The 21,741-nt window shown below is 54.8% G+C and overlaps 1 long non-coding RNA gene across 1 annotated transcript; it reads right to left on the reverse strand.

Moving 5' to 3' along the window:
- Nucleotides 1–12,601: 12,601 nt before the first annotated feature.
- Nucleotides 12,602–21,230, reverse strand: LOC103543361 (uncharacterized). The gene is made up of 3 exons (XR_542873.2): nt 21,090–21,230; nt 15,529–15,685; nt 12,602–15,437 (listed from the first exon to the last, which is right to left on the reverse strand). It is a non-coding gene; the product is annotated as an uncharacterized lncRNA (long non-coding RNA).
- Between the last annotated feature and the right edge of the window lie 511 nt (nt 21,231–21,741).

Here is a 21,741-nt window from a genome sequence, read left to right on the forward strand (position 1 = left end):
ATCCAGGCCTTTAGGACAAATGCATTTAACCCTCGTGCTTCCTCGCACTTGGCGGTTTGGGGAGGAAGGTGGCCCGAGTGTGAACGGTGGCCACATCTCTGTGGACTCCTGCCCTCTCCCAGCCTCCGGCCCTCCAGCCCTTGCCCCCAGCGCCCGTCCCCTGAGCCTTCTCATTCTAACCAAAGCTGGAACATTCCCTGCTGACCGGCGCCCCTTTGCTTCTCCCAGACCTGGTGGTGCAGTGCTAGGAGAGGGTCCTGGGGTCTTGAGGCTCATCCCCAGGAGCAGAGGCCTGGGAGCTACTCCAGGAGCCACCTGGGACACCGTCGGACAGAGTGGCACCTCTCGGGTGGGAGGCCACCTTGGAGCAGTTATGCACAGCGGGTGCTGGGGGAGGGGCGAGCAGGGGCTTCGCTGGGCGCCGGCCTAGTGTGGGCTCCTGGTCCTGAAGGGGCCAGAGCTGCGGTTCTCTCTGTCTTGTCAGGGAGGAAGAGTTACTACTCCAGAATGGGGATAAATGCTTGTGAAAATGGGGGCCCAGAAACTCTGTGTGGGATTCAATGAGCCCTGAGTCTGTTGAAGTTATCTGAAAGACAGGTGGCATTAGGGCACAGTCTGAAGAGGTGCTCTGATTGGACAAAGAGTGGGCGAGGGTCTCTGAGGCCCTAGGCCTGGGGCTCCAGCACCTCCCTGTCCAGCATCCCTCAGCCTGACCAGCACCTGCGAGTAAACACCCATCTCAGGCGTGTTTACCCCAGGGAGGCCCTGCCTTCTGACAGCAGCTCACCACTGAAAGGCAAGAAAAATAAGCCGTGTCTTTTGGCTGCGACCCAAGACAGCCGGCATGGCAGAACCCATCGAGCATTCTCCCACTTGAGACCCTCCACACGTGCTGCTGGCTTCTTCAGAGCCCCCAGGTTGAAGTTAGGATCCTTCACCTTGTGGAGAGGGGAGTGACTGATCCTCATCTCTCAATCGGATGCGTCATGTGCTCTCAGAGCGCATGGGGTCTCCATCCTCGCACGGGGGTCACCGGGGGGCACCACCTACAGGGTGGGCAGGAGAAGTGCACTGCGGGGAAGAGAGGTGCTGGTTCTTTCCATGTGATGGCCAAGTAGGCAGTGGCGAGACCTGAGATGACAGGTGTGTTAGTTTCCTGAGGCTGCCGTAACAAAGGAGCACAAATGGGGTGTTTAAAAGAACAGAAATTTATCCTCTCACAAGCCTGGAGGCCAGAAGTCTGAAACCAAGGTGTCTGCCGGGCCGCACTCCCTCTGAAGATTCTGGGGAGAATCCTTCCTGCCTCTTCCAGCTTCTGGCATTTGCCAGCAACCCTTGGAGTTCCCTGGCTTGTGTCAGCATCGCCCCAACCTCTGCCTCTGCCATCATGTGGCTTCTCCCTGCGTCTGTGTCTTCACTCAGCCCCCACATAAGGACACCAGTCATTGGATTAGCATCCCCTCTACTCCAGTCTGACCTTGTCTTAACTAATTTCATCTGTGTTGACCCTATCTCCAAATAAGGTCACATTTGCAGGTACTGGGGGTCCGGACTTCAGCATATCTTTTTAGAGGACACAATTCAACCCACAGTAGGTGACCACTGTTGACCTTAAAAATAAAACAGGCAGTTATTTTACTGGCAAAAATGAGTTTATTTGAGAACAGCAAAGAATTGCAATCTGAGACATGCAACCTACGGCGAACCACAAGCAAGTCTGGAGAACAAAGCAGAGGTCTGTTCTTTTACGGAGGAGAAGGGAGCTGGGAGGGGCTGTTGTAAACAGAGTCCACTGGAGGAAGCTGGGAGCCTAAGCCTGGTAGCTCTTCACTGGCTGAGCTGTGACAGTCTCCACTGGCTGGGCTGTTGCCGAGCTGGGAGAAAATCTCCCTCTGCTGGGGTAGCAAAGCAGGCTTCTTCCTGTCGGGTCTGCGATTGACATGGAGTGGTAGGGTGTAGGAGCTCCCCTTTCTGTCCTCCCGACTCCATTTGAAATGAGATTTCTGTTTATTACCTTTCACACCACCCAGAACCGGGGGTGCTTCTACAAGCTGACCTCGGAGGTCATGAAGTCCAGCCTGTCAGTGGTGAGCTGGGCTGGCTGGGGCAGAGACAGCCAGGAGCTTCTCCCCGGGCACAGGGGCCTTGCTCCCAGCTGTTGTGCCTTGTGCCTGAGCCTCCATGGCTCTCCAGGAAAGCCTCACCTTGGGGACGTCTGTGTGTCACTCCTGTTGCCACATCCCTGGGTCCTTGAGTCCACTGACATCTCAGCTCTGTCCTCAGGAGCCACAGCAAGGCCAGGGGCACATCTACCCCTCCCTGTGAGGCAGAGGTGAAAGCTTTTGCTAGTTGGATTTGGGATGTCCTGGGGAGAGGTGAGGCTTGGACAGAATAGACACGTTCTGAAGGCAGAGTGGACAGAGATGCAGAAGGGCGAGATGCGGGTGTGTGGGAGAGCTGGCAGGGGGCCTACATGCCACTGCTCAGCCAGACTGAAGACAAGACACGAATTGCTGTATGGCCTCTGCATTTTTCTCACGTTGGTCAAAAATGCAGCATCAAGGGGCTGGCCCGGTGGTATAGCAGTTAAGTTCACTGGCTCCACTTCAGCGGCCCAGGGTTTGCCGGTTCGGATCCTGGGTGTGGACCTACACACTGCTTATCAAGCTGTGGCAGGCGTCCCACATATAAAATAGAGGAAGATGGGCACAGATGTTAGCTCAAGGCTAATCTTCCTCAAAAAATAATAATAATGCAGCATCAAGAGTGATTTAGGGAGACATGAGTCTTTAAAAAGTGTCATATTCCAGATAAAGCATTTTGAAGAATAAAAGAAGATGTTTCTAAACAGATGTGGAAAATAAATGAGCCTGCAGCCCTGCACCGTGTCCTCTCACTGTGAAGCAGAGGCAGGCCTCTTCTACTGAATGGCCCCCTGGAACGGAGGAGTCTGTACACAAAGTTAGAGGGGAGACCTCACCGCACATCAGGGAGGGAATCTTGGAAGAAAATGTGCATGAGCCAGGCCTTGAAGGATGAGATGGAGTTTCTGGGTGGAGAAAGGAGAGGACGGGAGCGTCAGGCAGAGAAGAACGTACAGGAGCATCTCATCCTGATATGCTCACAAAGGAGCTGCCATTGACCAGAAAGTCCAGTAGAGGCCTTAAGAGGTCCCCCACAACTGTTGGGAAGGTGGGACCGGAGCCGAGTGCTGCTGTCTTTGCTGTGTGGGGCCATGTTGCTCTCTTGCATCTGGTGGGCGCATGAGTCAGTACATCCTGTTTGGGGGCAGTCCTTCAGTATTTAAAACAGCAATCCCTTCTGACTCAGTGATTCCCATTTAGGATGTTTTTACAGATTTACGCCCCATATTCACAAAGACATGTGAACAAGACTATGATGGCAGTGTCATGTGCAAGAGCAGAAGACGGAAACAAGTTGACTGTCAGTCACGAGGGGACTTGAGTAAAGGTCAGAATGTCGACGTGAGGGACACATTCCAGCCACTAAAAGGAAGGAGGCGCATCTGCATGTTTTCCATGACACAAGTGCCCAGCTAGGTCCTCAAGAGGAATCAGGATGGTGAAGATCACAGGGCACCACTTGGTAAACGTGCACAAAGCAAGCAGCCAGCAGACACGGGTGAGAGGAACTCACCATCACTCTACGCAACTCCCAGCCACGAGCACGCATTGCCTACTCAAAACAATCTATTTTAAGTTTAAAAGTCCAGCCTCTGGTCTGGCAGGCACCGCCCAAGTGGGCTGGCTGGCCCCCCTGCAGAGGCTGCTGAGCACAGCTGCTCGATGTCCCTCCACAAGGGCCGGCCTGCGGTCTGGGGGAACTTGGCCCGTCTCACCTTTCCACCCAGCCCACGTGAGATAAGGAGGGCCCATGCTGCGCCTGAGCTTTCTCCTGTCCCAGAGCCTCCTCCCGGCAAAGGCATGAGCCCCAAGGCCGGTGGGCAGCTGTTAGCAGGGCAAAGTGAGGAGCGCCGGACAGGCCAAGGCCATACACAGCCCTCAGAGGAGGTAGCAACGATCCCTGTGAGAGAGGAGCAAGAGCAGAGGAGAGACAACCACGCCCAGACAAGGGATGTGACCCCAAAGCAAGGGTCCTCAACTCCCCTGGGGCATTCAGGCAGCCCTCGGGGGATGCAGGCCAAGAGCTTCAAGGGACGGACTCGGTCCTGGAACTGAAAAGTGAAAGCGTGGTGTGAGAAAGGGAGCATTGGGGCCACAGTGGGAGGGCCGAAAGGCAGGACTGCAGGCTGACAGTCCCCTCTGACCACATCTCTTCCACCCTGCACCTGCCCAAGGACGCATTGATCCTGGGACAGTCCTGTGTGAGTGATGACAATCTCAGGAAGAACGCAAAGGTGGCCATGGGGGGTCCCTGAGTCCACCTAGGAGACACTAGGGCAAGTCTCTGCGTCCTTCCCTCTGTCCGTCCACTAAGTTTCTCAGAACTAGGAGACATAAGTATCCAAACCACACTCTACGAAACACCTCTCGCTTCCTCCCTCTTCTGGGCAGGGAGGAGGAGCTCCACTCTCCTTCCCACACGCACACCGCTCTGCCTTCACATCTCATCCTCAGCCTCCTGTCAGCCGCCTGATTGCAGAATTCAAGGAGGAGGGAGAAGTCTCACATTTTACTTCCGATGGATCAGTGATGCACCTTTGAGGACAAGGATGCATATCAGAACTCCCCCCGCCACCCCGTCCCCCGCCCCACCTCCCCACTCCTCTGTCTCTCTCTAGCCCTCTCCCTCCCTCTCTCTCTCCCTCTCTCTCCTCCGTGTCTTCCTCTCTCTTCCTCTCTCTGTCTCTCCCTCTCTCTGTCTCCCTCTCTCCGTCTCTCCGTCTCTTCCTCTCTCCGTCTCTCCCTCTCTCTGTCTCTCCCTCTCCCTCTCAGAGCCCAGTTGCCACGTGAAACAGTCCAGGCTATCCTGCCAAAGAGGTCACGTGGTAAAGCACTAAAGCATCGAGTCAACAACTAGTAACCACGACTGCCAGCCCTGCAAGGGAGCCTCCTTGGGCGTGGACCCTCCGTCCCCAGTTGAGCCTTCAGATGATGCAGCCCCACCGACATCTTGACTGCAACCTTGAGAGACACCTTGAGCCAGAACCACCCAGCTAAGCTGCTGCTGGATTCCTGGTCCTCAGAAACTGAAAGAATACACAGTGGCTGTTAAGTTTTGGGGTAATACACGTTACACAGCCGTAGACAACTAACGCTGATACTGTAAACCGGAAGCCACTTTCTATTTGGGCACCTGCCTTTCTATTGTTCCCTGTCACTATCTTTACTTACCTGTTCAGTCCTATCACATACTGATTTGATTTAATCTAATTAACACCAATACACTGTCAATTCCAGTTTAAATAAGGCATTTAACCAGTTGTGGAAATACTCATATAAGCCCAGACTTCTTAGTGGCCCAAAGCATTACTGTCAATGTGATTTTAAGGTCCACTGAGCACCGTTTCATTCCATCAGTAAACGATACACGAACTAGGAGAAAACCCAAAGACCCATCGAAGCAAGAGATGCATTTTCCAAAAAATTGCCTATTGTGTTTTAAAATATTTTATCAAAATTTATGATAATTATAATATGTGCAGTTCTATGCATTTTTGTACTACTATTAAAGGAAAATCCAAAAGAAATTATTGAGCACATAGCACCTGATACTCACAGAACTTTTTAAACTTTTATTTTGATTGGCATACCTGTTTTTGTTGCAGAGAAATACGATAGAAAGAACCACAAAAGCCTTTTCAGAATGAAAATATGCAACATCGATAAACTGTGAATGTGGGCCTGTGGAGTGCGGCTGTGGGAAACCAGCCCCGTGGCTCCCTGCTCTGGGTCTCAGCATCTTGTCTTCCCTCTGCTGAAGCACCCGCAGCCCCCCGCTCTGTTAGAACCATGGAGTGTGGGGGGGCTTCTATGACAGCCAGGGCCCCGCCCAGACCTGAGTCAGACCTGAGGCCGCAGGCCCAGCAGCACTCTCATCTGCAGCTGATTCTCCCAGGTGCCAGGGTGGGGCCCACCGCGGGGAGCAGCCCCAGGGGCATCACCTGGGACCTCCTTAGAAATGCAAATTCTCAGGCCCCACCCATACTCTGGAGGCCCCACCCCCGTTTTAACAAGCCCTCTGGTTCTGATGCTGGATAAGGATTGAGAAATGCCAGTGGCCTGAGGCCTTAGAAAGGGGGAGCAATGGAAGAGAGTAACAGGGCGGGGTGGGGGTGGGGGGAGGTGGAGAAGCGGGGGTTAAAGCCTGAGGCAGAAGGAGAAAGAGCAGAATTTGAGTAACTGGACAGCAAGGCCAAGAATTCCCCCAAGACCCACAGGCACTCAGAGGCGTGGACTAGGACCACAAGGTGGCCTTCAGAGGATGTCAGGGAGCCGGGAGGTCAGAAAAAAAGGTGGAGAAACAGGGAAAAAAAGGCAGAGCCCCCATCCCACAGCCCCTTCAGGAGGCCACACCACGCTCTGTGATTTCCCTTAAGGAAGCTGTTCTTAGAAACTGTGCTCGGCACAGCGTGGATGGACCTCAAACCCCATGCTCAGAGAGGGAAGGCGGACATGAGAGCTCATAGCTCATCATTCTCATGACATGCAGCGTCCACAACAGGCAAGTCCAGAGGGGCAGAAAGGGGATTAGGGGTTGCCAGGGGCTGGGGGAGGGGAAGGGAGTGACTGCTGATCCATGCGGGGTTTTCTTTTGGGGTGATGGAATGTTCTGGAACTAGACAGAGGTGATGGTTGTGCAACAGTGTAAATGTACTTATGTCACTGAACTGTTCACTTTAAAATGGTTGATTCGATGTTATATGAATTTTATCTCAAAAAAATAACGAACACGCATGGTGCCGTAGGGTGATTCTGTTCTATCAGCCGTCCACACTTTGTTACTAGTTCATTCACGAGCCATTTGAGAGCCTTCCCAGTCAACACAGCTGCCCAAATACCACTGACCCAAGAGCAGCCAGCCAGCCTCTGGGGGTTGCCTTCAGAGCGGGGTGCCACAGCCCACCTGGGGCTGCTGAGCTGCGGCCAGGCACCCCCTCACCCCACCCCACATCCCCAGAGGTCCTGGGCTGGAAGAGCCTCTGAAGGTTGTGTGGAGGAGAGGGTGCTCCAGTGGGCCCGGCCAGCTGTGACACCTGCACTGTGAGCCTCGCCCCCTCCCCGTGGGAGGGGCCGTGGGGCGTGTCCTCCATGGGGTCGCTCAGGCTGGAGGGGGCACGTTGTGCGCTCTTGGCTCAGGAGCTGGGGAGGCTGGGCTCCGAGCTTCTTTCCAGAATGGCACAGTGTTTCGGGGGCCCTCACCCACTGGGAGCTGTCACCCAATGCTTTTGTCCTCAAGCACTGCCTGTGGTGGCTAAACGAGGAACACCAGGAACAGGAAAGGCCAGGCGCCACTGCTCCATTCAGATGTCGACCAGGTCTGGGGGCCAGGGTGCCCGGATCCACTTCAGTGTGGATAGCTCTGGTTCTGCCCGTGTGGCCAAGCCTGATCAGGGGTCCCCAGACATGGGACACTCACTGCTGACCCAGCCGGCCCCTGACTCCTCCCAGGCTCGTCCCAGGAACTCCTGCAGCCTCGCCCGGGCACCTGCACCCCTGCCCCGGGTGCCTGCAAGGAGGCCCCAGGTGGAACGCCACCACCAGATCCCCATCTCCCACCCAATGGCATGTGCCTGCTCTGATGCCCCACGCTGGGGGCTGCATCCTGCATCGTCTGTGCTCCATCAGCCTTTTCGTCGCCCAGAGTCCACCTGACCCTTGAGGAAAGCAGTCCTTAGGTCTGGCGGCTCTATCTTTGGAGCTTGTGTCCAGGCATGGCATGGGCCCAGCCCCTGCCATTAGAGGTTTGAAGCACTTTGCAAATCTTTCCGAAATCTCATTCCATGGTCCTAGGGCTTACACCACCTGCACCACCAGCCTGAGCAGAACACATGCTCCCACTGAGTGAACAGGTGAATGAATGACTGTCCCTGCCTGCCCAGCTCATGCCATACTAACCAGCTGGCGGATGCCTGGGGTGATAGCCTGCCTCCTTTGGGATTTGGGGCTCCCCTTAAGCCCGACGAGTCCTTGCTGCAGCCTCACTGCACCCTTGCATCTCCCAGGACCCAGACCCCAGTCTGAGGCAGGGGCCTGGCTCTCAGGGGGACTGAGTGGCAGAGGGGCCGCGAGTCAGGCTGCCCAACTGCGCATCTAGACAATGCAGCGGGGCCCGTGTGGCGCTGAGGGTCAAAGCCACCTGACAACTCTGGCCCGTGAGGTTTCCACTGATGTCTGACCATGGCTCTGAGCTGCATTTTCCCATGCTTGGCGCTCAGCCTGTCCAGATGACAGCATCTGTGCAGACACTGGCGCTCACAGGGCAGCACACACACCCGCTGGTTTCTTGTTCCTCTACCAGAGCAGTTGTTTCAAAGCAGTGTTAATTCCTCGCTCCACCGTGGCTGGGCGGAGTTCTGTAACAGGTAGACAAATGCCAGGTGTCCGTTTGCCAGACAGTCAAGCCAAGCTCACGCAGTGAAGCTGCAAGGGCACTGAGGGTGACAATGGCAGGAACAGAGATGACCGACTCGCTGCTCCTTGGAGTCAAACGAGCTGTGCCCGGCCCTGGAGACAGTGACGGATGCATCATGCCATTGACATACCCAAGGGAGCAGAGCGTGGCCGGCAGCGCTCCCACAGAATTCACCGGAAAGCTGCAGAGCATCAGAATTATGGGTGAGCATCAGAAACAGAAATGTCCCCATGTAAGCCCAGGCCCTTTCCTGCAGTGACAGAACACGTTCTGTGCAGTTTCACTCACTGGGGTTTGCAGCTTGTCCCTGCCCCCATCCTTTGTGCGGGGGACACGTGTGCCATGCCCTGGTTGGGGTGAAGCTTTCAGAGGCACAGTGCTGGGCTCCTCACGTTGCAAAGAACAAAATCGGTCCCTGGAGGCCTCAAGTGGGTGGAAGGTTCCCAGGTGACAGAGCCACCAGGACCACCATCCTGAGAGGGGAACGTGCTCCCGGTGTGTCTGTCCCCGGATCCTCGGCTCAGGGCTCAAATCCCAAGAGGGACCGCCCTAGTGGCTGAGGCGTGAGTTACATGCTCCCACATCCCACCGACCGCACGCTGTGGAGAGAGGCAACTCCCAAAAGGAAAGTAGGGGAGAAGGGGCACAGAGCGACAAAGAGCTTGTCCTGCGGCATCTCACAGGTCACGCTGCCCCGCCCGCTCCAGCCTGCAGTCCTCCCCCACGGCCCCCTGCCCACCCAGTGGCTCCAGCCAAGACCCTTAGTCCCTTTCCTGCGCTCTTCTGATCCATCAGCAAATCCTGTCGATTTTCCAAACCCATCTCAAGTGCATCCACCATCTACATCTTCACAGCGCCCCTGAGTCCCAGCCACCCCACCACAGCCTCCAGCTGACCCCTGGCCTCCACGCCTCCCACCCGACTCCAACCGCCACCAGCAGGAGGAGCCCTTTGCAGATGCCACTCCAAACACAGCACAGCCCTCTCTGCAGGTGTGTGCTTGTGTGTGGGGTGTATGAGAGGATGTGTGTGTCTGTATGTGATGAGTGTGGGGGGTGTGTGTGGTACGTGGTGTGTATGCATGCATGTGTGTGGGGTGTGTGTATTCCTGTGTATGCGTGTGTGCACACGCGAGTGTGTGGCCGTCTAACCAGTACACACAACGGCGCCACTAGATGCAGGGCTGTGTGAGTCACCTCCCGCCGCGGGGAATGAAAGCTGGGGCAGGCCCGTGGCTTTGAACAGGGCGATAGAATCTAGCCGACAGAGTGAGCGATTGCATCTCCAGGTGGCTGAAGGGGAGGAAGCTGGACACGTTCCGAGTGTGACTCCCAGTTTCGGAAGGAAAGCACCGGGAGCGACATCGCCATGTGCCGTTGCTAATGAGGCGGCTCACGACCCGTCCCGACACGTGTCTGTGCTCATAAGAGATGGAAAAAGAGCTCCCTGTGGGACTCGCACCCTGCACTGTCACCGGCACTCAGAGCCCCGGTCCCTGTTGCAGCGTCTCATCAGGCCGGTATGTGCCATGCGGTCATCGAGGGGAGGACGGCGCCTGGAAGGCACCTTAGTAGAAGTTGCCTTTTATTGTCAGAGCACCAGACCCTCGAGGGCTCCTGGGGGAGGCCCTGCTCCGGGAGCCACAGGGGGCGGGGATGGTAACAATAACAACAACAACAATAATAATCATGGGTTCAGTTTATCAAATGCCCACTAGAGCCAGGCCCAGCTCCTGCAAGGCAGATCCAGGACCAACCCCAGGGCGGTCTGGTTCCCAAGCCAAGTTCCTAACCAGCCCCCAGGCTGCCCTGCGAGGCCCTTGATGGGGACGCCAGAGTCAGCTGAGGGTCAGGTTCCATCGACACTTTGTTTTTGTGGTTGCAGCTTCTCCGAGAAGTCAGCTCACAGCCAGCAGGGCGGCTTCTGGGGGACCTGGACGCAGGAGGTAAGCAGCCACAGGCTCTGACCGGAAGCAGCTCACTCTGGCGTGGAGCCCTGCGGGGCAGATGGAATGAAAGAGCTGCGCCTCTGCCTCTGCCTCTGCCTCTGTGCTGTGCAGGCCAGGCTGCCTGAGCCCTCTTCATGCTGAGGACCACTCACAGAGCTAGGAAGAAAAAGTCAGGAATGTCCCCAAAGAGGTAACAAGCCAGAGGGCATGACAAGGCCGAGACCCAAGAGAGGACGGAAAGCCCCGAGAGCCACTCTGCTCTGGGGGCATCTGCCGGCCTGGGGGAGGGAGCTGGGAGTCCCCCAAGGCTGGGAGGACAGGAGGCAGGGCCTATCCTACAAGGGGGGGCACCCTGGAAAGTGCCCCAGACCCAGAAGGGTCGACTCAAGAGCAAGGTAGCCTTCCAGTCGTCCCTCGGCCCAGGACACCACAGGCCAGAAATTACGATCCCCAAATTCTACTGCCTGCAGGAGCCTAGCAAGTATGATTTATAGTCGTGTCTAGAAGAAGATACCATCATCCTGGGCCTCAAATTATGTTTACAAATAAATTTTCAAACAATGCCCAGCATACAAAGATAACAGGCGTGCAAGGACACAGAGCCACGTGAGAAGAAACTGGACAAGACAATGGAAAGCAAAGCAGACCCATAAAGACTCCTAACACTGGAATAGTCAGATATAGATGGAAAAATGTGGACAAGCTTGAAAATTTTAGCAGGAAACTGGAAACGATGAAAAATGAAATTTTCAGGTTTGAAACCCCACATAGAAATTATACAATAAAACATACAGTAGCGGCGTAGTGGTTAAGTTCGGATGCTCCACTTCAGCGGCCCGGGGTTCACAGGTTCAGATTCCCGGTGCGGACCTACACATTGATAATCAAGCCAAAGTGCTGTGGCAGCGTCTCATATACAAAATAGAGGTAGACTGGCACAGATCTTCAGGGACAATCTTCCTCAACAAAAAAAGCGCCACAAAAAACACAGTAGCTCTATCTGTTTCCTGTGGCAGCATTAACAAATTGCCACAAGCTTAAAACAACACGGTTGATGCCGTCACAGTTCCGGAGGCCTGACGTCCAACCTGGGTCTCACGGTGCCCTGTGTCTCACACCCAGTCCTCCCTATTTTCCATCCTTTTATCTTCCTTTGCATCTTTCTGGATATACATTTTGTTCTGATCTATTTTCTATTTTACTAATTCTGTTTTCAGCTGTGATTTAAATTTGCTTACAAACGTAATGACTTACATGAAGTCCTTAATTTTGGCTACTAAGTTAGGCAGCATAAAGACCCCCTGACGATGCCCACATCCTAACCCCCAAACTCGCAATGCACTGCCTCACACTTCACAGATGTGATCCAGTTAAGGACCGTGAGCTGGGCAGACGGTCCTGGGTCACGCAGGTGGGTCCAGAGTCATCACCAGGCCCTTACCAGGGAAAGAGGGAGGAGGGTCAGAGTCGGAGAAGGAGACGTGACAAGGGAGCAGAGGTCAGAGAGATGCAGGACCATGAACCAAGGAATGCAGGTGCCCCCAGAAGCTAGAAAAGGCAGGAAGCAGATTCCCCCCAGGAGCCTCCAGAGGACCCAGTCCTGCCGGCCTTTCGGGGGCGAGGAAACCCCAGCGTGTGGGCACGCTGATCTCAGACTCAGAGCCTCCAGAACTGCGAGAAATAAGTGTCTGTCGTTTAAGCGCCCCTGTCTGCGGTATTCTGTAAGGCAGCCTGAGCCAACTAAGACAGACGCCCTCTCTTCGTGCAGTAGACAGAGACAGACGGCAAACAAGACAAATGGGTGTGGGGGTGCCAGGGGAGGGTCTGAGCCAGGAGTGTGGTTGGGGACATTTGAGGAAAGGCCTGAAGGAAGCGAGGTAATGACCCACTAGATAGGCAAAGAGGAACAGGCTAAGCAGAGAGAACAGCCAGTGCAAAGGCCCTGGGTGTGGTGGGTCTGGAAGAATAGGCTGGCTCCTGAGGAGGGTGTTAAGGAACGTGGGGAGGATCTTTCTCAGTATTTTGCAAGGATTTAAAAATATCCTCTTGACCTTCTTTGTAATTTCCTTGAGATTCCCCAATCAAAATTCAAATTCCTTTTTTAATTTTTAAAATTTATTTCAGAATGGGCAGGATGGGAGATGGAGAAGAGGGAGGGCATTCCTACTGAAGTTCAGGAATGTGGGAAGGTTCTGGAAGACCAATGGCTAGTGCACCAAAGCACCCTGGAGGTACAGGGAGGTCTCAGATGACAGGCAAGGCCAAGGACCCGTGATCTGCCCTTGCAGGGCCACGAGACCCAAGCACAAACTCTGCAGACAAACGTTTCCCAGGAGATCTGCCTAGACTTGGCCTGTGATGCTCCTGGGCCTCCCTGCGTCCCTCCCACAGCTGTCCCGTCGTCTTCAGGAAACCATCAAGAATATGCACAGAGATATCATTTGCCATGGGTTTTGTGGTAGCAAAGACTGAATTCCACATGGAGGGCTGACAGAGCAGATGGTGGTGGGTTTGTGGTAGGAGGCCACCCAGATACCTGAAGCCAGCTGGAGGGGAGGTGCACAGATGCTGTGAAATGCCCTCAGTCTAGGCTCTGGGGAAATGCACTGCTACGGGGCCCTAAGTGCACTGGTGACTCTCAGAGCGAGGCACCCTCTGCCGTCAGGAACGTGCTCCATCAAGACCCCCACCTCAGCATCGGGGCCCCAGCAGGCAGCCCGCACAGTAGGAAAAAGCCCCCACTTGATTCGGAGGGGCTCCCATGAGGGGAGTCCTGAGGGAGGGTTGTGCCATTTATCGAAACAGAACAGGCGTGCGCACAGACTGGGGGAAAGGCCAGGACGTACCTGTCATTAGTGCAGATCCAGGCCTGTGCATATATTTCAGCTCCTGCTTTCTGCTAATCTTTACCTTCCTAATTTTTCAAATAGATTTTCCAAAATGATCACAAATTGATTTTGCATTAAGAATTAAAAAGCTTTTTTCGATTTTTTTTTTTTTTTTTAATCAGAGGCCACGGCCATGGTCCAGGTGACAGACAAGAGAGCAAATGAGGGCGTGAGTGGGTGCTCAGAGCGTCCCAGGGCCACGTCCGGGAGGGGCCTGACGGAGAAGACTCGGATCCCGGGCTCTGGCGGGGCTGCTGGGGCTGCTGACCACGTGAGGCAGCTAGAGATTCAGCCACAGGGTCGGGGCATTTGCTCTGCTGCTCAGGTGTGGGGCAGGAGAGCGTGTGCAGAGATGTTCACGAGAAACCCACCAGAAGACTGGGGGCAAGGCTGAGTGCAAGAGGGCCCATGGCAGATCCGCAGTGAAGCCCGCGGCGAGAGGCAGCTAGAGGCGGCGCTGCCACCAGGCAGACTGCAGTGTCAGCGGGAGACCTTGGGGGACCAGGATCCAGGCTGCCTGGGAACTGGGACAGAGCCTGAACTCCCTGCACACTGAAATGAGGACAGTCTTGGGCGAAATGGGAAAAGCACCTTCCTCAACACAGCCAAGGCCGACAGTAGTGGGAGCCCACAGGCCTGACGGACGGGGATGCGAGGACCCAGACAGGCAAAACCCTGCCTGCTCCCAAGGATGTCTGAACCAGGACGTGTGAACTTGGGCTCCAGTTCTCCCTGCCTGGCCGAGCTCACGGGACAGAAGGCAGGTCCCAGGGCTCCCAAGATGGGGTGTCTCATAGCTCTTACCCCCCTGAAGCTGGGACCTCCAAAGGGCTCACCCTCTGGGTGTCCACAGCCAGTGGTCCACAGTCCCGGACCACGGGGAGTCTGGGAGTCCCCGCCCTGAGCAGGGCTGGGGACCGATCCTGGGGGAGCAGGGAGCACAGCAGGTGAGCAGCATCATGCCGCCATCTGGGTGATCAGAGCCAAACCAGCCCAAACCAACCCAAAACTTGGGCAGTGCAGGCAGTCTGCAGAGGACTGTGATGGTGGAGTCCCTTCCCTGGCAGAAGCACAGGCAGAGGCCCCCCCGAAGGGAAGCTCCTCCAGAGGCGAGCACAGGGGGCAGCCCCGCAAACAGGAGCCACAGCAACAACAGAGCAGAGGCAGCCCAGCAGACCGAGACGCGGGAATTGCCAGACATTCTGTGAACAACCGTGCCTGCTGTGTTTGAAAACAGGGGAGGAAGTCATTTTTTATTTCCTGACAGCCCCCAGACCCAGAAGGAGCCTGCTCCAGAGGTGCCAGCAGGACCCCTCGAGCACAGCCAGGTCCCGCCCTGCTCCCAGGGAGGGCACTGGGGAAGCAGGATGCTCTGGTCCCAGTCACAGGGGCCCCCGCCCCTCCACCCTGCTGGAGCAGAGATGCCCTTCGAGGGGCCAGCCCACCCGACACACACCCAACCTCCTGGCAGGGGAAGAGGACACAGAGGGGGTCTGAACAGTCATACTGATTATGTGCACTGGCAAAATCTAAAAGGAAATAATGAAGATAAAAAATTAAATACAGCTGAGCAAAATCCTGGTATGTTCCTGTCCAGAAGACACCACTGTTCTCAGGTGAGCCCGCGGTTCTCAAGAGCAGGGGGATGCACCAGCGAGGGAGGGTTTCAGAGGCGAACCCCGATCTGACACCACCATTTCCCAATCATTCCAGGCCTGGGAAGCCACCCTTCCTCGTCTGGGGCCTGTGTGTGACCACTTCTGACCAGTGGGCTGTGAAGGAGGTGACCCGCTTCCCGGAAGAGCAGGAGAGAACTCCATGCACACCCTGGGCCCACTTTTCAGACACCTGCAGTCACAGACAACACAACGCCCTTACTGAAGAATGGGGAAGGCAGTCCATCGCTGGGATCTGCTCCCAGCCCCCACCCAGCTGTCCTGAACACCTGCTCTCGGCTCCAACACGGTCCAGGCGCCAGGGCCTCAGGCCTGGGGCTTGTGCGGCTGCAGAGCTGGACACGGACCCTGACTGGACAGGAGGAAGTGCTGGGCAAGAGAAGACACAAGGGAATTCACTTGTCAACTCCTGGTGACAAGGCGGTGCAGGGCCAACTACGTCCTGCTTTCGAGTTCTCACCATGGTGTTAGGTCCTTGGCGTGAGGGCGGGATTTGAAGCAGTGGCTCCTGTCGTCTGAGAACCTCTCACATTATGAAACATCCCATGGCGCAGGTCTAGACTGGCATGCCGACACCGGGACATCTTCACACTGAACGTCCACGTCACGAATCACTCCTTTAAAGCATATGCAATAAGATTTCATTGCATTGTCAAAAGAATGAAATTTTCAAAAGCTTAAGCTTAATAATTTTGATTCACATTTTATATCCATTAATGATAATTTGTATTTTGCAAATCAATTATAATTTGCATTTTTAATTTTTATACCTTTGAATACCTCAGAAAAAAATAACTTTTTGAAAACACTGAAAAATATTTTTTTATTTTTATATTTAATTTACATAGTTCATGGAAATACATTCAAACTTTGTACACTTTGAATACAATTGCAGGTTTTAAAAATATTTCAGACCAACACTGTTAACAGATACTAATTTAATAAAAATCTTGAATAACATAATTAGTGATTTTGTGGAAATGAGGATAAGGAATATAAATTTTATGGGATAAATATATAACTGTGTGAGTAATGTATATCTATATTTTATTACATGTCCAACATTACCAGCCCATGAAGAGAACGCCCAGCTCTGTGCACTAACAATTAAACACAATGTGTTTTGATATTTTGCAGTCAGTCATAGAAACATCACAGCTTTATACATCTTTTGTCAAGATGGGGGACAGAACCTGTTTCATTTCCCAGTTTCTCAGCTTGGGTTTTGCCATCTCTCTTGCTCTGAGCCCTCTGCTCTCTTCCCGAAGGGCCTGTGGCGGGGGTGGGGGCTCCCAGCTCTGTGCAGCACAGCCCCCCGCAGACCACCTGGCCTGGTGGGAAGAGTGAGCGGCAGGCCTCCCCGAGACCTGAGGTTTGGGGTGTCTGCGTCGTAAGCCAGGCCCATGCTGGCTAAGTGAAGCATGTCCCATTGTGGGTTCCCACAGAGCCACGTGCAAGTCAGAGATGTCTGACAGCAGCATGAGCCGCTGTCAAGGCCAGATCCTGAGACCCCGCAGGGTCCCACACAGAGGATGCCCCTTCCTGGAGCACTGGCTCCTTTCAGCCGTCAGCTGGGCAGAGGGACTGGCCAGTGCCCAAGGCCAACCCACCGGGCTCCGCTCTGTGCCAGCATGCAGGAGCCGGGCAGGAGCCGGGCAGGAGCCATGGTCTCAGCCACCGAGGCAGCCTGGGGTGTGACGACACACCTGGTGACCTCCTCTGCCACCTGCAGTTTGACAAGACGGCAGCCGGTGTGGGAAGAGGTCTGTGTCCCCCTGATGAGGCTGCAGGGCCTCTCCCCCCGCGGGGGGCAGCTGTCTCCCTGAGGGGATGTGCACCTGGAAGCCAAGCATGTGCAGGCCGGCAAATCACAGATGATTCATGTGGCTAATTTATTTATGACAATCAGGCTAAATTTAGGTTAATTACTTTTTAATCATTCTCTCGAGGGTACATGAAAATACTTGAAGCCAGTCCACAAACGGGAGCGCTGCCAGGTAAGCGGGCGCTATCTGATGGACCAGATGCCAGCACGGGCGCAGTGCGGCGGGTGCAGGGGGAGGTGGGGCAGGCCCGGGCCTCTGCCCTGCTCCGTGAGGGAACTAGGATGGCCAGCTGGAGGGAGCCTCACGTGCCATTGATCCAGCCTGCAGGCCAGTGGCCCAGGCGTGGGATTTCCTCTTGGATACGCGTGTGTTCACAGGGTGCCTGTCTGCTCACCCAGCCCTGCGGCCCCTTCACCTCCGGGGCCGAGTGTCTTTGTGGCCCCTCACCTGATAAGCCTGGACGTTGAGACCTGGAGGCCCCTTCTCACATGTGCCTGGGATCCCAACACAGTTCCTCCCGGGCTCCTCATTCTGCCCACCCTTTCTACTCAGCACTACACCTGACCTTTCCAGAAGGTCAATCTGGAAATCCTGGGATGCAGGGCCCACCTGCACTGTGCTGTTAGCACAGTCTCCCAACCCCAAGCCCCCAGCTCCACCAGGTAGGGCTCAAACCCTCTGCCTTTCCCTGAGCCCTGCCCTCATTCTAGAACACACTGTTGCACCCTCTGCCCCATCCCAGCACCCTCTCCTGGCTCCCTCTGCTGAGACCTCAGCCTTCCCTGATCCCCGCCCTGGCTGGAGCCCCGCTCTGGGCCACCCATTGGCTCAGCCATCACTCTGGCTCACAGTGGTTGATGGAACTGCCTGGCTCCCCAGCTGACCACGGAAGTGAGGTCCCTTCCTATTGCAGGAGAGCTCTAAGTGGCACACAGCAAAGCCACAGTCAGAGAGCGCTGGCTATGCTGCACTTCCTCCATGCTCTCCCCATGCATCAACTCAGAATGCTCCCGAAGCCGAGTGGGCCCCTGCTGCCCTGTGGCTGCCCCTGTAAACTCCATTCTCCCCCGTGCATACCATGCCAGCAGTGTGGCCGGAGACCCTGCCCTGCTCCCCAGGGACCGCACCTCCTGGGTGGGCTTGCCCCACAGATGGTGGACGCCCTCCTAGCACAGAGTCACTGACCATAGCCCCCGTTGCCCGGTGGGCCAGGCACACTGGCATGGTGGCCTTGCCGGGTCAGGGTTCTGGCTTTTCTTGCTGCTTTGGACAGGCCTGACACCAAGGTGTCAGAGTGCGTGTTCAAACAGAGGATGGTCTAAAACCAAAAAGTAACGGAGACTACACTTTAACAGTTATCTCTATAAGCGTGAAGAACTGGCATCAAATAAAACCGTGCTTATTTCCGCATCCCCTCCCTAGACACGATTCATCCCTACGGCGGACTAGAGGAATGACGGAATGCCCTCATCCCCTCCCCTAGAGGACATGTGAGCGAGTCAGCTCAACAGCCTGAGACACAGTTACAGATGCGCCTGCATGGGGTGCGGATGAGGGTGGTAACAGCTTTACCAATGTTTTAATCTTTGTTTTAAAAAGTAACACATGTTGGCTGTAGCAAGGGGATGGATACAAAGCAAAGATGGCCATGGCCTGGGTCCCACCATGGCTGTGATGGCAACTCGGCCTGGGCCAGCACTTGTACCCTACACTGCTATCACAGAGCACAAGCTAACAGGCACCTGCCTCTGGGTGGTGGATGAGGACTGGCACAGGACTGTGACCCCCAGCAGAGGGTGCCATGGATCCCTTCCTGGGGACCATCTCCCATGGCGGCACAGAGCTGGACCCCAGGCAGAGCGTGACAGGTAGAGATCAGAGTCGAATGTGCAGGGAGGGCACCAGGGAGGCAGCTGCACAGAGATGGGGCCCAGAACCCACGGCCCCCGAATCCTTGGCTGGGGGCTGTCTGCACCTGCCAGTATGAACACACGGGAACTCCCAAGGAGAAACAGCTCCGGGGTGGATGGGAAGAGACTGAGGCATCAAGTGCTGCTGGCCCAGCAGCATGGGGAGACCTCCTCAGCCCCTCGCTTATCCCCCGGGCAGGCTGAGACCAGAAAGGCCATGCCCTGTAGTGAGGGTGAGATCATTCAGTAAGGTCCACATTAGAGGACACCCCTCACCCCTCAGCCAGCAGAGCCCAAAGTAAAACCCTGACAGGAGCCCCCGCTGGGGGCAGTTTGGATGCTGAGTCTGCCAAGTTATAGGAGCTGGGGAAACACCCAGGACACCCCTAGATCCAATCTAACAAAGCATGAAACCAAACTCACACAAACCCATGGGCCAAGTGGATCGAAACTCAGCACTCCTCAGAGGAGGGCAAGAGCCCAGGGTCTCCAGCATCTCAGCAGCAAAGTTTAGGAGACAATAAAAAGTACCAGACCTGAGAAGAAAGAGGAAAATATGACCCATGGGAATAAAGAAGCCGACAGGAACAACCCTGACATGGTACAGACGCTGGATTTAGCGAAGACCATAAAGCAGATGGTATAAACAGGCTCAAAGAGTTACAGGAAAATAGAAGGATAAAGATAAGGAATCTCAGCAGATAAATAGAAACTATAAAAATGTAAATTACGGGGCTGGCCCTGTGGCCGAGTGGTTAAGTTCATGCACTCTGCTGCAGGCGGCCCAGTGTTTCGTTGGTTCGAATCCTGGGTGTGGACATGGCACTGCTCATCAGACCACGCTGAGGCAGCATCCCACATGCCACAACTAGAAGGACTCACAACAAAGAATATACAACTATGTACCCCAGGGCTTTGGGGAGAAAAAGGAAAAAAATAAAAAAAATGTAAATTAGACTTCTCAGTTCCGGAATATCCAAAATGAATAATTCACTGGATGGATTTAACCAGAAAACAGATTAATAGAAAGGAATCAATCTGAGGAAAAGAGAAAAAAAAAGACTGAAGAGAAATAGAAACTTAGGGACATGTAGGACAATCTTGAAGGTTCTAACCCACATGTAATTATGTCCTGGAAAGAGAAAAGAATGAGAACAGAACAGAAAAATATTGAAGAGCTAATGAATAAAATTTCCCAAATTTGACAGAAAACTTAAAGATCTCATATCTAAAAAGCTCGGCAAACCCAAGCAGGATAAGTACAAAGAAAACCACAGAGGCACACACCTGTCAAACTGCTGAAAACCAAACAAAAAGAGAATCTCAAAAGGAGACAGAGGAAAACAGCACCTGACACACAGGGACCACCGACACACGTGACCACTGACACACGTGACCACTGCCTTTGCCTCAGAAGCGATGGAGGCAAGAAGAAAATGCTGGACATCTTTAAAGAGCAAAAGGAAAAAGCAGTCCACTCAGAATCCTCTGCCCAGAAAAGATATGGTCCAGGTGGAAGAGGAAATAAAGTCAGATAAACAGTGCTGAGCGCGGACCTGCCCCCTGAGAAATGCTGACATGGAGACGAGACAGAACGCAGACCACTAAGGAAAGAAGACTCAAAAATAGGGAGTAAATGGCAAAGTGGATGCAGAGGCACTGGGGTGTCCTCTTCTCATAATTTCCTTCAAAGACAACTGTCTGCTTACAGCCTGAACGACCCCGCAGTCGGGGGTTTGTACCGCACATTGATGCAAAACGCACAGTGGTGGGACGGAGCCGTGGGAGCCATGGCCAGGAGGTGGCAGTGGGGCGGGGCCCTAAGGACTCCTGAGACTTTAGTGACCCGAGGACTCGAACTGTGAGCGGGGCAGCTGTCACTGAGACAGGAGACCGAGGGGCCCAGCTGAGAAGCCGGGGGAGGAGACGACGAGGCCCTGGACATGTCGCGGGCCATGGTGCTGGCCTCTCCCAGGGCTCACGGCCCAAACCCCACACCCAACCACGGGAGCAGCGCAGTGCTAGGAAATGAAGCGTGGGGGACAGAGGGTGGACCCAGGCCTGGGCCAAGACCCGCCTTTGTCCCCAGCTGGGACCGGAGGTTAGCTGACCTGGGACGCTGCAGTGAGAGTGGAGGGCAAAATCCCCGGAGAAAGCCCCGGGGCCAAGCTGAGGCCGGCAGAGGCGAGGCTGGTGCCAAGGAATGCGGGCATCCCCACCTGTCACTGGCTGCCCCTCTGCAGCCACAGCAGGGCAGGCGCCCGAACCCCAAGAGAGGAGCCTACCTCTGGCCAAAGGAACGGGTAGGAAAGGCCGCTGCTGCCCAAAGCTGGCAGGGGAAGCCTGCTGTCTGTCCTCTTCCTGTGCCTGGCTCCGCTCCCAGGGCGCCCAGCTGTGATGAGCTGCACAGCACAGGGGGGCTGGTGCTGAAAGGACTCCAGGCTCTGGCCCAGGGACATGGGGGCCCCTGGGGCTGGAGTGGGTGGGGGAAACCGCAAAGAGGAGTGCCGGAGAAGGGGAATTCCCCTAACCCCGTGTACAGCCAACACAAGTCCTGGGCTCCCCCAAGCCGCACACACAGAATGGACCCAAAGAAGCACAGAACACTGAGAACTAAACTGTGACCCAGGCCTCCAGCCCTGTCCTGACCCTGAAGGTGTGTGCTCCATGCAAATCCAGACTATCCTGCAAAGGCTCTGAATGCCGAGCTGGCCTGGAACCACCACCCACAGAGAGCAAGACAGAACTTCAGTCTGAACTGACAACATCACGGCCCTGTTTTGAAACAGAAATTTACAGAGAAATTTAGCAGAACCAGACTCTGAAAACATACTATTCAAAATATCCACACAAAACAAAAAGTTACTCAACATACATTTAAAAATCTACAATTCCCGGGGCCAGTCCTCTGGCCAAGTGGTTAAGTTCTCGCGCTCC

Source organism: Equus przewalskii, chromosome 27 (assembly GCF_037783145.1).
Source record: "Equus przewalskii isolate Varuska chromosome 27, EquPr2, whole genome shotgun sequence".
Classification (NCBI taxonomy): domain Eukaryota; kingdom Metazoa; phylum Chordata; class Mammalia; order Perissodactyla; family Equidae; genus Equus; species Equus przewalskii.